This window comes from Myotis myotis, unplaced genomic scaffold (genome assembly GCF_014108235.1).
Source record: "Myotis myotis isolate mMyoMyo1 unplaced genomic scaffold, mMyoMyo1.p scaffold_m19_p_15, whole genome shotgun sequence".
Taxonomy (NCBI): domain Eukaryota; kingdom Metazoa; phylum Chordata; class Mammalia; order Chiroptera; family Vespertilionidae; genus Myotis; species Myotis myotis.
Window position 1 is genome coordinate 36,455,128 of NW_023416319.1, and position 11,758 is coordinate 36,466,885.

Below are 11,758 nucleotides of genomic sequence, written 5' to 3' on the forward strand. Positions count from 1 at the left end.
GCAGATTCACAACATTGTAAGCAAAGGCCAGAAACCTACTTTCAGCCTCAAGGTAAAGCTGGCCCAGAATAAAAAAAAAAAGAAAAAAGAAAAAAAGGAGCGGTTGGGAACTTCAGTCACTCCCAGCCTGGAAACAGCCCTCAGCCCCTCACCCAGACTGGCCAGGCACCCCAGTGGAGACCCCCACCCTGATCCAGGACACCCTTTAGGGCAAACCAGCCAGCCCCACCCATGCACCAGGCCTCTACCCTATATAGTAAAAGGGTAATATGCCTCCCAGCACCGGGATCAGCATGACAGGGGGCAGCGCCCAAACCCCCTGATCGCCCTGCGGCTCTGTGTGTGACAGGGGCCGGGTCCCCAACCCCCTGAGCAGCCCTGCTCTGTGCCTGATAGTGGGGAGCTCCCCAACCCCCCCCCCCCCACGGGCCCTACTCTGTGTGTGATGGGGTAGAGCCAAAACCTCCCCATCGGCCCTGCCCTGAGTGTAAGAGTGGCGGCGCCCCAACCCCCTGATCGGCCCTGCTCTGTGGGTGATAGAGGGCGGCGCCCCAACCCCCTGATGGGCCCTGCTCTGTGCGTGACGGGGTGGCGCCGCAACCTCCCCATTGACCCTGCCTTGAGTGTGACAGGGACGGCGCCCCAACTCCCCAATCGGCCCTACCCTGAGCGTGACTGAGGGTGGCATCACAACCTCCCAATCCGCCCTGCTCTGTGCATGACAGGGGGTGGCACCCCAACTCCCCAGTCGGCCCTGCTCTGAGCCCGACCAGGGGCTGCACCTAGGGACTGGGCCTGCCCTCTGCCACCCGGGAGCAGGCCTAAGCCAGCAGGTCGTTATCTCCCGAGGGGTCCCAGACTGCGAGAGGGCACAGGCCGGGCTGAGGGACCCCCCCCCCCCCGAGTGCACAAATTTTTGTGCACCGGGCCTCTAGTATATACATAAAAGGCTAAGTTGACTTGTGCATGTGCGATACATATAAAGCTCTTGCTGGCGCCAATCGCACACGTGTGTTTTGATCTGTCATTGTCAATCATGAATTTGATACTTCTATTATAGAGAAAGGGTGAATAGCCATATTAAAATATTTCTTCTAATTCAGCGGTTCTCAACCTGTGGGTCGTGACACCTTTGGCAGTCGAACGACTCTTTCACAGGGGTCGCCTAAGACCATCCTGCATATCAGATATTAACATTACGATTCATAACAGTAGCAAAATTACAGTTATGAAGTAGCAACAAAAATAATGTTATGGTTGGGTCACAACATGAGGAACTGTATTTAAATGGCCAGAAGGTTGAGAACCACTGTTTAATTCTCTTTTAATGTGAGTGAATCCATGCACCGGAACACTAGTATATAAATAAAATTAACTATACTGTAACTATTGTTACTACTTTCATATATGTAAAATATCACTGATAATCTCATTTCCCTGAGTGATTATTTGAAATCCAAGTTCCTCAGTGTCAGCAGATTGCCTGATCTGCTTTTCCACCTACCCTGTCCATACCCCATCTTCCCTCCTTCCCTTTGGTCTGAACAGATGTGTGCCTTTCACCTTCGCACTAATACCCTCCCTCCCATCTCCTATAGATCTTGCACCATTCATTATTCTCTTTCCTCTGAGTCTTCACCCTCTCCCTCTTTGTTATTCTACTCAACATATACAAACATTCAGCTCTCCTTTGTCTAAAGATATGAACAAAAATCTTTTCTCTAGCCTTACGTCTATTACTAGCTACTGCTCTCTCTTTCATCACAGCATCACATTAGAGAGTGTGGTCTGTGTTTGCAGTCTTCCCCACTTTCATGAAAATCTAGCTTTGGTCTCCACCATTCAAATGATTTCCTAAGTGATCCATTCAGTGCATATTATCTTGCTTTAATTTTATCAGCATCTGTTTCTGCTGGCTACTGCCTTCTTAAATCATCCTCCCTTTGTACTCACACCACCACCACATACATTGTCTTTCACTTCTCAACCCGATCTGTTTAGGTTCTACTTCTTAACATTTGTATTGCTTTTTAGCCGCAGAATTTCTCTACAAGAGAGGCTTCCTGCCCTGGAAGAAGAAGAAGGGTGGGTTGGTGGGTGGGTACATTGAAACTGTGTTTGCATAGAACTTTACCTGTGCTTGAGAAAACACCAATTGCCATAGGAAAGACTGAGGTTTTGATTAAATGAGAGTAAAGGGATCAAAGGGTGTCACCCTCATTAACATTATTATATAGCTACTCTACTACTATTTCCACAGTTTCCCAGCTATGAGATGATGACAGCAAAATATATTGAGATAGTGAAAATCAGCTCAGCCTTAGCCAATTTGGCTCAGTGGATAGAGTGTCAGCCCACGGACTAAAGGGTCCCAGGTTCAATTCCGGTCAAGGGCATGTACCTTGGTTGCAGGCTCCATTCTGGCCCTGGTCAATTATTTTTGTCCATGAAGGTGTTGAGAGTCTATTAAGAGTAGTGGATTGTAATTCTTTTATAAAACCAGAATTGGAGCTGGGCACACTTGTTAATTCTTGGGTCTCCAATGCAGGCATCTCAGATAGTGTGAATGTGTAGTAGAATAGTACCGGTGAGACACAGGTGTAAGCCTCCTAAGGAATTACCTGAAACCTGCAAGTGATAAGCTTGACTGGCCATGATTCTATTCCTTCCATTCTTCAAGTTGAATTCCTTTTTATTCTACCTTAGAATGAAATAAATTCTCTTCAAAGGTTCCCATCGAAACTTCTGTGTTTAGGGTTTAAGAAAAAGGATTTATATCTATTTCTGAGTCAGGCTATTAAGGGGCTCTTAATACCTGGGGAGAAAGGATAAAGGGATACTAGACACCACTTGGTTAGTCTTAGGAAATTTTACTTCCGAGCTAAATCTTGGAGTGTTGGGGTTTTGTTAAATTAAAAGATGTGGGATTCTCTGAATCTTGTCTGCCTCCTGAAATAAGACTGTGTTTTTATGACTTGTCTCCCTCAAACTTAGCACAGGGCCTGGTATATAATATGCCTAATGGATACTTCTGCAGATAAATATTCTCATTCACAAAAAGAACACTCTGAAGAGGACCAGAGAAGGGTAGAGAAGTGCAGGAAAGAGTCCCAGTTATTGTTCTGCGATATGAGTGTCCATTACCTATTTGAGGGGCAGTGAATAGATAAGGTTCATTATAAGGGTAATTTTTTCTGATGCTCCTTTTTGTAGCCAACTATATATAGTGGATGAGAAATCAGAGGGCTCTTTGCAGATCAGATTATCTCTTTAGCTTCAGTTTTCAGTTTCCAGTTATATCAGGTTATCTTGTAGTTGTTTATTGGTCTGTTATATTCTATGGAATATCTATACTTCTACTGTCCATCCCCTGCCTTTAGGGTACATTATTAATTTTTCTTAGCATTATACTCAGCAATTATTCAATAAATGCTATACAATAGCAAAATACTGTTCATGTTTTTATGATATATTTTGATTTTAAAAACATCTCATGCAGTTAATACTAAGTTTATAGAGCAGTCATGTTGGTGTGTTTCTATCTTGTGAGGTCTAGGTTAATTTTAAGTTGGATAGACTTTTTCAGTTTCTCATTAATGAGTTCAGTCCCTTTTTAAACTGGTGAACTTTTTATGTTTTTTGGTTTCTGTGTTTTTCATGCTGAGTTAAAAGCAATTTCATGTCACCATTCATTCTACTATTTTACTTTCCCATTATTATTCATTGTAGCAGAAAAAACACAGAATTTTTCAATCAGGAAAACCTGACACATCAAAGGTTTGGTATTCATGGTTTGAATTTCATGATATTAGAGGAAACTCTTCCCTAAATGTAAGTGGTCCAGAACGGACTCCCTGAAAATGTAGCAATGGGATCAGTTTTGCATCTTTTCAAGCAGCTGCTATATTCCATTTATGAATTTATATTCAACATTTTAATTTAGTATTTAAAAGATGGTTTAGGAGTATCATCATTTCTCAGTGTTTATCTTTGCTGGAAAGGAAGCTGAGTATTTCTTCGGTGAAATTACCAGGAATTACAAATTGAAATATACAACGAAAGCAATTTCCTTCAGAAAATGGCTCCCAGAGGCCATCTCTTGGAGTGAGGATAAGGAAAAGTTTTTGGAGAAGGTACTCTCCATTATAAATGCTTTTAAATAAGAGAATAAATAGAATAAGAGAATAAATAGAGACTTTACCCTTTGTGCTAGATTGTCTGTTGTCAACTTGGAATCAGCTCCAAACTCCTTGTATGATCTTTTCTTTTTTCTTTCTTTCTTTTTTTTTTAAAATATATTTTATTGATTTTTTTTTACAGAGAGGAAGGGAGAGGGATAGAGAGTTAGAAACATTGATGAGAGAGAAACATCGATCAGCTGCCTCCTGCACACCTCCCACTGAGGATGTGCCCACAACCAAGGTACATGTCCTTGACTGGAATCGAACCTGGGACCTTTCAGTCCTCAGGCCGACGCCCTACCCACTGAGTCAAACCAGTCAGGACCTTTCTTTCTTTTTTTTTAAGAGCAGAAAAATGTGTTTCCCAGAATTCTCTTCCCTTTTCTAACCCTAGAGTATGCCAATGAGAGGATACTGGACAGTGGAAGAGGGGGGGCCATACATAATTCTTTGAGGAGTTGCTTAAAGCAGATGAAGATTTAAAGTTTGAGGCAACTTTAAACACATTCAACTCCATGCTATAGGCTCAAGTTTTCAGCAATGAATTTTGTGTCACTCACCCAGCTCTTTGAGCTACCTCTAATTCTTTATATTCATCCTTCTTGGAAAGGACAGAGTGGCTCCTGTTTTCCAGAGTTGTTCTGGACTGATGTTACCTTCATGCTAGTTACCTCAGTTCTGTTTGAATATAAGGCTTCCCTGCTTCCCAAACATTTGTCCATATGGGTGTTAGAATGCTCCATGATAAGAGCAGAATTTAGAGGAGGTTCAAGAGCCAATATCTAAAGTTGCTTATCAAAGTGGAAGGATGGTCAGGAAATTGGGAGGTGACAGCTCGAGGAGGACCAGAGGGTAGTGTGGGGCTGTAAAGAAAATATTTATGTTTTTATATGGTTAGGGATTTCGGAGCAAAGACACCTGAGTTCTGGGTCAAAGGACAAGGCTTGGTATTTAAAGGGTGATTCGATGGTAAGAGACTGTCCCGAGAGGTTTACCTCCCCTGAGGTAAGTGTTTACATTTCAGAAGAGATGTAACCATCTCCTGGGCTGAGAGAATTTTGTGCAATCGCCTTCAGCTCCACTGGAAGAAGTCTTATTGAATGAGAGGCTTCAGGCTTCAAATGGAATTTAACCTCATGTTCACAGGGAGGCAGCATGCACAGCGGTAATGATTATGTAATTTGGGTTACAAATGTAACGCTACCCATTGTTTATTTCGGCAATATTTATTGAGCATTTATTATGTACAAGACTATTTTGCTAGGTGCTAAGGAGTGACCTCTATTTTCAGGGAGTTTATAGTCTAGTCCAAGAACCAGACAGAATATAAGCAAACAAAAGAGTGAGTATACTAGTATATTTACAAACTTCAATGAAAGAAAAGAATAAGGTGTTATGAGAGGAAATAAAGATGACCAACTTATATTGGATGACCAGTGAAGGCTTCTCTGAGAAAATGACAGTTCGGCTAAGATCTAAAGCAGCGGTTCTCAACCTGTGGGTCGCGACCCCTTTGGCGGTCGAACGACCCTTTCACAGGGGTCGCCTAAGACCGTCCTGCATATCAGATATTTACATGACGATTCATAACGGTAGCAACATGACAGTTATGAAGTAGCAACGAAAATAATGTTATGGTTGTAGTCAGGACATGGGGACTGTATTTACAGGGCCAGAAGGTTGAGAACCACTGCTCTAGAGGATGGGGAGGAACTGGCTACATGAGAGGAGCGAGTGTGAGCTTCCCAGGTGGAGCAATCAGCACTTACTGGCTGGATATGACATGCAGCCCCTCAAAGGTGTGTTTGAGTGAGGCATTTAACACTGGGGGTCGGGGGCAGTGGGGATGGGGGTATTTCTACATTGGCTCGTTGGCTCTGTTTCTTCATCTCTGTAAATGGGATAATGATGCCTACTTCTCAGGCAGGAAGCTCTGTGGTCCAATCGACATTGATATAGTAATGACCATCTTCCCCTCACTTGGTGTTCCAGATAAACTCTGTTCCTTATCTGAAGCCAGGTGAACATATCTCAAGAGGGAAGTATAGTGTTAGGGAAGTTTGTTTGGAGGTAAGAGAAAGTGGCCACAGATGAGTCCTATTGCCATCCAATACTTAGGTTCCCAATAATGCCGTCTTCCTTTAGAAGGAGATTTTGAGGATAGAATTTTCAGCCTTTAGTACAAATGTCAGTGAGAGAATTTCTGGATGATGAAGGCTTTTCTTTGGGTCTCTCTCATTATGCAGATATGATCAATATCTCTTATGCCTAAGTTTTCTTTGACCTGAGCTTCTGGGGCTGTCTCCTTTGAAATGTCTGCCTTCCAGGCAAGGAGGCAGGCAAGCATAGCCTGGAGGGGCTTGAAATGGGAAAGGGGAAACTAGGGATGATAGCAAAGGGATGGAGCGATTGGAGCTTCTTCATCTCTGTATTTATTTCTAGAATCTTCTACCCATAAGAGTGCCGCAAGTGCATTTCTTTTCCTCACAATGAGGCAGATGTGGACTGGGATTGGGGACTATGGCGATTAATTTTAAGAGTGAAATCAGAGGGATTCCTGTTATGATGTATACACCGGTGAATCAGGAAGCAACTTGGTATTTGTAATGGCTTCTCAACTGTGATATTACAGGCTCTGTACCTTATCAGAGTCACATCTGCCTGGGAGGTCTATTTGTTTCTTGTTTTGCTTAGATAAGTAATATCCCTAATGATCATGATAGGATCCATAAATCTAATTTTGAAAAGATTAGACACTAGCTATTATGATTTCATGGTAGATGGTTATTTTGATGAAGGAATTCTCAGCAGAGGGAATAGGAAGCAATAAAAACTCCTCTGGCCAAAATCATTCATTTGCTGCATGCTTATGTAAAGGAAAAACAAAAAGGTTTATTAGATACACCTCACATTCTCATTTCCCCCTTTACTTCTTTCCCTTATTGTGACCTGAATTCTTAGAAATGCAAATACATTGCCTCTAAAATTGTAACTCACAAGCATGAACAGACTAGTGAATCTCAGAGGGAAGACAAGGGAGGGTGGGTGGGAAGAGATCATCCAATGAACTTGTATGCATAAATGCATAACCCGTGGACACAGACAATGGGGTGGTGAGGGCCTGGCATCGGGGGGGAGGGGGACAGGAGCAGGCTGGAAGAGGTTAATGTGGTGGTGGTGGTGGGACTGATGTAATACTTTCAACAATAAAGATTTTTTAAAAAATTAAAAAAAATTGTAATTCACTTTCCAGAATTTAAGGTTTTAAAAATTTCCAGACCTGTCCCCTTCCTATTTTCATTCTATATTGGTGTCTGCCATTGTTAAAGGAAGTCAGAGAAGACTAGATAGGAAGTCACACTCTGTGAGAGCCTACCACTAGTCACAACTCAGTCTTAATATTTTAAGTGTCTTGGTGATTACTTACTCCCATTTCCTCCCTCCATTCCTCCCTTCCTCCTCCCTCCTTCCTTCCTTCCTTCCTTCCTTCCTTCCTTCCTTCCTTCCTTCCTTCTCTTTTTGTTTATTTTATTAATCCTCACCCAAGGATATTTTCCCATTGATTTTTAGAGAGAGTGTAAGGGGAGGGGGAGAAAGAGTGAGAGAGAGTGCGAGAGAAACATAGATGTGGGAGAGACACATTGATTGGTTGCCTCCTGCACCCACCCCGACTGGGGCTGGGGATCGAGCCTGCAACTGAGGTACATGCCCTTGACAGGAATCGAACCTGGAACCCTTCAGTCCACGGCCTATCACTCCCACCATGGAGCCAACCTAGCCAGGGCTCACAACTGAGTTTGCAACAAGGCTGGCTGTATACATGCTCTGGGCTTATGCCAGCCAGCCACTGAGCCCAGTGGGACTACAGGTGCAGGCTCATCCCTGAGGGATGTGAGACTCCTGTAATGGCCAACTTTGCTTTGAGGACTCCCCATCATACTGGCTGAGGCTTTCTTAGATTTGCCCTGTCTGAAATTCTTCCTACCCTCCTTTATCCCCTCCCTATCCTTTCATAGACCGGTGCTGTAGTCTGAAGTCTCCCTGCTTGCACCTCCTTCCTCAGCCATGTCCTTCTTAGGCACTTTTCCCAATAAATCTCTTGCGCATCTACTCCCTTCTTGGACCTGCTTCTCTGAAGGGCTGGACTGACAAACAACATGTTTGTGGAACAGAAAGAAGTAGATACAATATGCCACACAGTGGAAAAAAGGGTGGATTGGGTCAAAAGGGCCAGATGTTGAAGGGTTTTATCTGCCATGTAAAGCCTTTCAGACACTGTTCTCAGGAAAATGACTGAAAGCTTTTCAACAGATGAGTGACATGTTTTAGAAAATTACTCCTGTTACAGGGTGGTGGATAAATCTGAAGGGAGCATGGTGGGAGGCACGTGCATATTCCAGTTACCCCCACAAGCAATGATGACAGCCGCGGTAGTTCATTAAATCAACCCTATCTGTCCTGGGAGAGTGTGAAAAAGCTAAAGGCAAGAGAGAATATTTAATTTTTTTTCTTTAGATAAAAATATATTCTAAAATTCTTTATCTTTTTGTGTTTGTATGTTAGACTAAAATCAATTGCTTTTCTCATACTGCGCTGTCAGCCTAAGCTGTGAAATGCTTCAGTAAATTATCCATGATCACTGTTCTTTGCAATTCTGATTAACTTTCCCACCGGATCTATAGCTCTGAGGAAAAAAAATTAGCTATTACTTTCCATCTCAAAAGTCAATTTCAGTTTTGCTCTGTCAGGTATTTCCAGAAGCAATTTACTTGTATATTCAGCCATTTTTTTTGGTTTAAATGACAAAATAGATGCTAAAATGGCAAGGAGAAGGATTTGGTAAGAAAATTTATCAAAATGGCATTTATCCTAGTAATAGATAATACCTTTGAATATTTATATAAGCACAGCAACATTTTTGTATATCATATGATATCATATCATATATAACCTATCATTCCATCTATCATCTATCTACCAATTCCTTTAAAAATATGCAGGAACTTCTGTGATTGCATTCATTTAAAAGTCTGGGAAACCTTATTGTGGGCAGCCAATGGAAATTTTTCTCATAAAAAATGGGGCTAACTTAAAAACTCAGGATTCAGTGAATAAGGACACTGGTTCTACACTCACCATTTTCCATCTTTATTTTGAACTTGATTACTTTCTCCCAAAATTACACTTACTTCCTGAACCGCTTCTTATCACTTGGAAGAAAGTCCAGAGTAGCTCTCATTATCTGTTTCATATTTGTTGGTCAGTTTTAAGTCCAGTGGTTTAATGCTTCCATTGTTTATTCCGGTGGTCGGCAAACTGCGGCTCTCGAGCCACATGCGGCTCTTTGGCCCCTTGAGTGTGGCCACGAAGTTTCAATCGCACTGTACGTGCGTGCCCACACGTGGTATTTTGTGGAAGAGCCACACTCAGGGGGCCGCGGTTTGCCTACCACTGGTTTATTCTATTTCCAGAGGAATTGAGTTGTCATTAGGGCAGGTCAAGGATTTAGTGGAATCTGCTCTTATCAGATCCTGACTTCAGGCAGAAAGTAGACTTATATTCTGTCTTGTTTTGTTCACTGTGGCATCATGTACTTTAATTTTGTTTCCCCAGATTCACCTTTAGGTGTAAGGATCAGGGCTGTGCTCTTCTGTATCCAGCCTTGCTCTAAACAATGCTGAATAAAACAGAGCATCTTCTTCCTCTTTGTATTTAGCATTGTTTTACCTAACTTAGGAATTATTCGTATTATCACAGAACCATAAAATATTGGACATGGAAGAGATCTTGGAGCTCATTTTAGCCAATTTCCCATTTTTAGATGATGAAACCGAGGCTTCGAGATGCCACCTGGCGTGCCTACAAGGTCACAATTGTATTAAGTGTAGTATTTTATCTGGACAGGCTAACTGCTGAAAAACAAAACACAACAAAACACAACCCTTGAATCTCAGTGGCATATAAGAAACCTAGGAGCTTATTATTTACTCACATCATAGTCTATTTTGGTCTTTTGGAATAGGGTTGGTGTGTTCTATGCAGTCATTTAGAGACTATGTGTTTTCACCATCGTATAGGGCCTCAGAGACTGGATCCTCTGCATCTAACCAGCAGACAAGGAAACAGAGAGACAGTATAGAAAAGGCACACTTGCTCTCAAGTCTCTTAAACCCAAATTGACAAATCACTTCCACTCATATGACATTGGTAAGATAGCCGTGTGGTGCCATCTAGATGCAAAGGAAGCTGGGAAATGTACTTTAGCTGTGTATCCAGGAAAAGAGAACAGGTGTCGTGAACATCTAGCTAGTTTCGACATACTCCTCTTTCCATAAAGTAGTGGTTTTTAAAGTGTCATCCCAGAAGCATTAGTATCACCTGAAAACTTATTAGAAATGCAGATTCTGAGATCCCACCCACACATAGAGAATCAGAAGCTGTGGGTAATTCTTGTGATTTTGATGTATGCTAAAATTTGAGAACCATTGACATCCTATTAAATGTACATCAGTGGTTCTCAACCCTGCCTACACATTAGAATTACCTAGGGAAACCTAAAACAAAACAAAATTGCCTGGACTCCATCATGATCAATTCAATCAGAATATCTAGAAGTGGACCCACGCATTGATATTTTAGAATAAAAGTTTCTGGTTAGTGACACATTTGACAACTCCCTCCAGATTGTCAGCAATGCCTCCTGCGCCACCAACTGCTTGGCCCCCCTGGCCAAGGTCATCCATGACAACTTTGGCAATGTGAAGGGACTCATGACCACAGTCCATGCCATCATTGCCACCCAGAAGACCATGGATGGCCTGCCCCTCTGGTAAGCTGTGGCTTGATGGCTGAGGGTATGCCCAGAACATTGTCCATGCGTCTACTGGCACTGCCAAGGCTGTGGGCAAGGTCAGCCCTGAGCTGAATGGGAAGTTCACTGGCATGGCCTTGCATGCCTCCACCACCAACATTTCAGTTGTGGACCTGACCTACTGCCTGGAGAAAGCTGCAAAATATAATGACATCAAGAAGGTGGTGAAGCAGGCATCAGGCAGCATCCTGAGCTATACTGAGTATCAAGCTGTCTCCTGTCACTTTAACAGTGACACCCACTCCTCTACCTTCAGTGCTGTGGTTGACATTGCCCTCAATGACCACTTTGTCAAACTAATTTTCTGATATAACAATGAATTTGACTACAGTAATAGGGTGGTGGACCTATGGTACATATGGCCTCCAAGGAGAGTAAGAGCTCCCTAGACAGCCCTAGTGAGAAGGAGGGAGAATTCCTGGTGTACTGCAGGAATTTTTAAAACATGCAATACCTATTTAGTAAGGGGCATTGACCTCTTTCCCTCTTAGATTGTCAAATAAAAAAATGACAATAGTCAACACAACAATAGTTGTCCAGTATGAATGAACCAAAACTATACCTGTTTTTTGTCAGATTCCCCCAAAATATAATATTGGTGTGAGCACAATTTTAATAGTTTATGTGTTGAATATCTCTAATCTAGTGTGTTAAGTGAAAGCAGGGGAGTGGGTTTTCTCACATTGATAGCTGCTGGGAGAGCACA

At 42.4% G+C, this 11,758-nt stretch overlaps 1 pseudogene; it reads left to right on the top strand.

Moving 5' to 3' along the window:
- Positions 1-5,147: 5,147 nt before the first annotated feature.
- On the top strand, positions 5,148-11,441 carry LOC118670325 (annotated as a pseudogene).
- Positions 11,442-11,758: the final 317 nt, after the last annotated feature.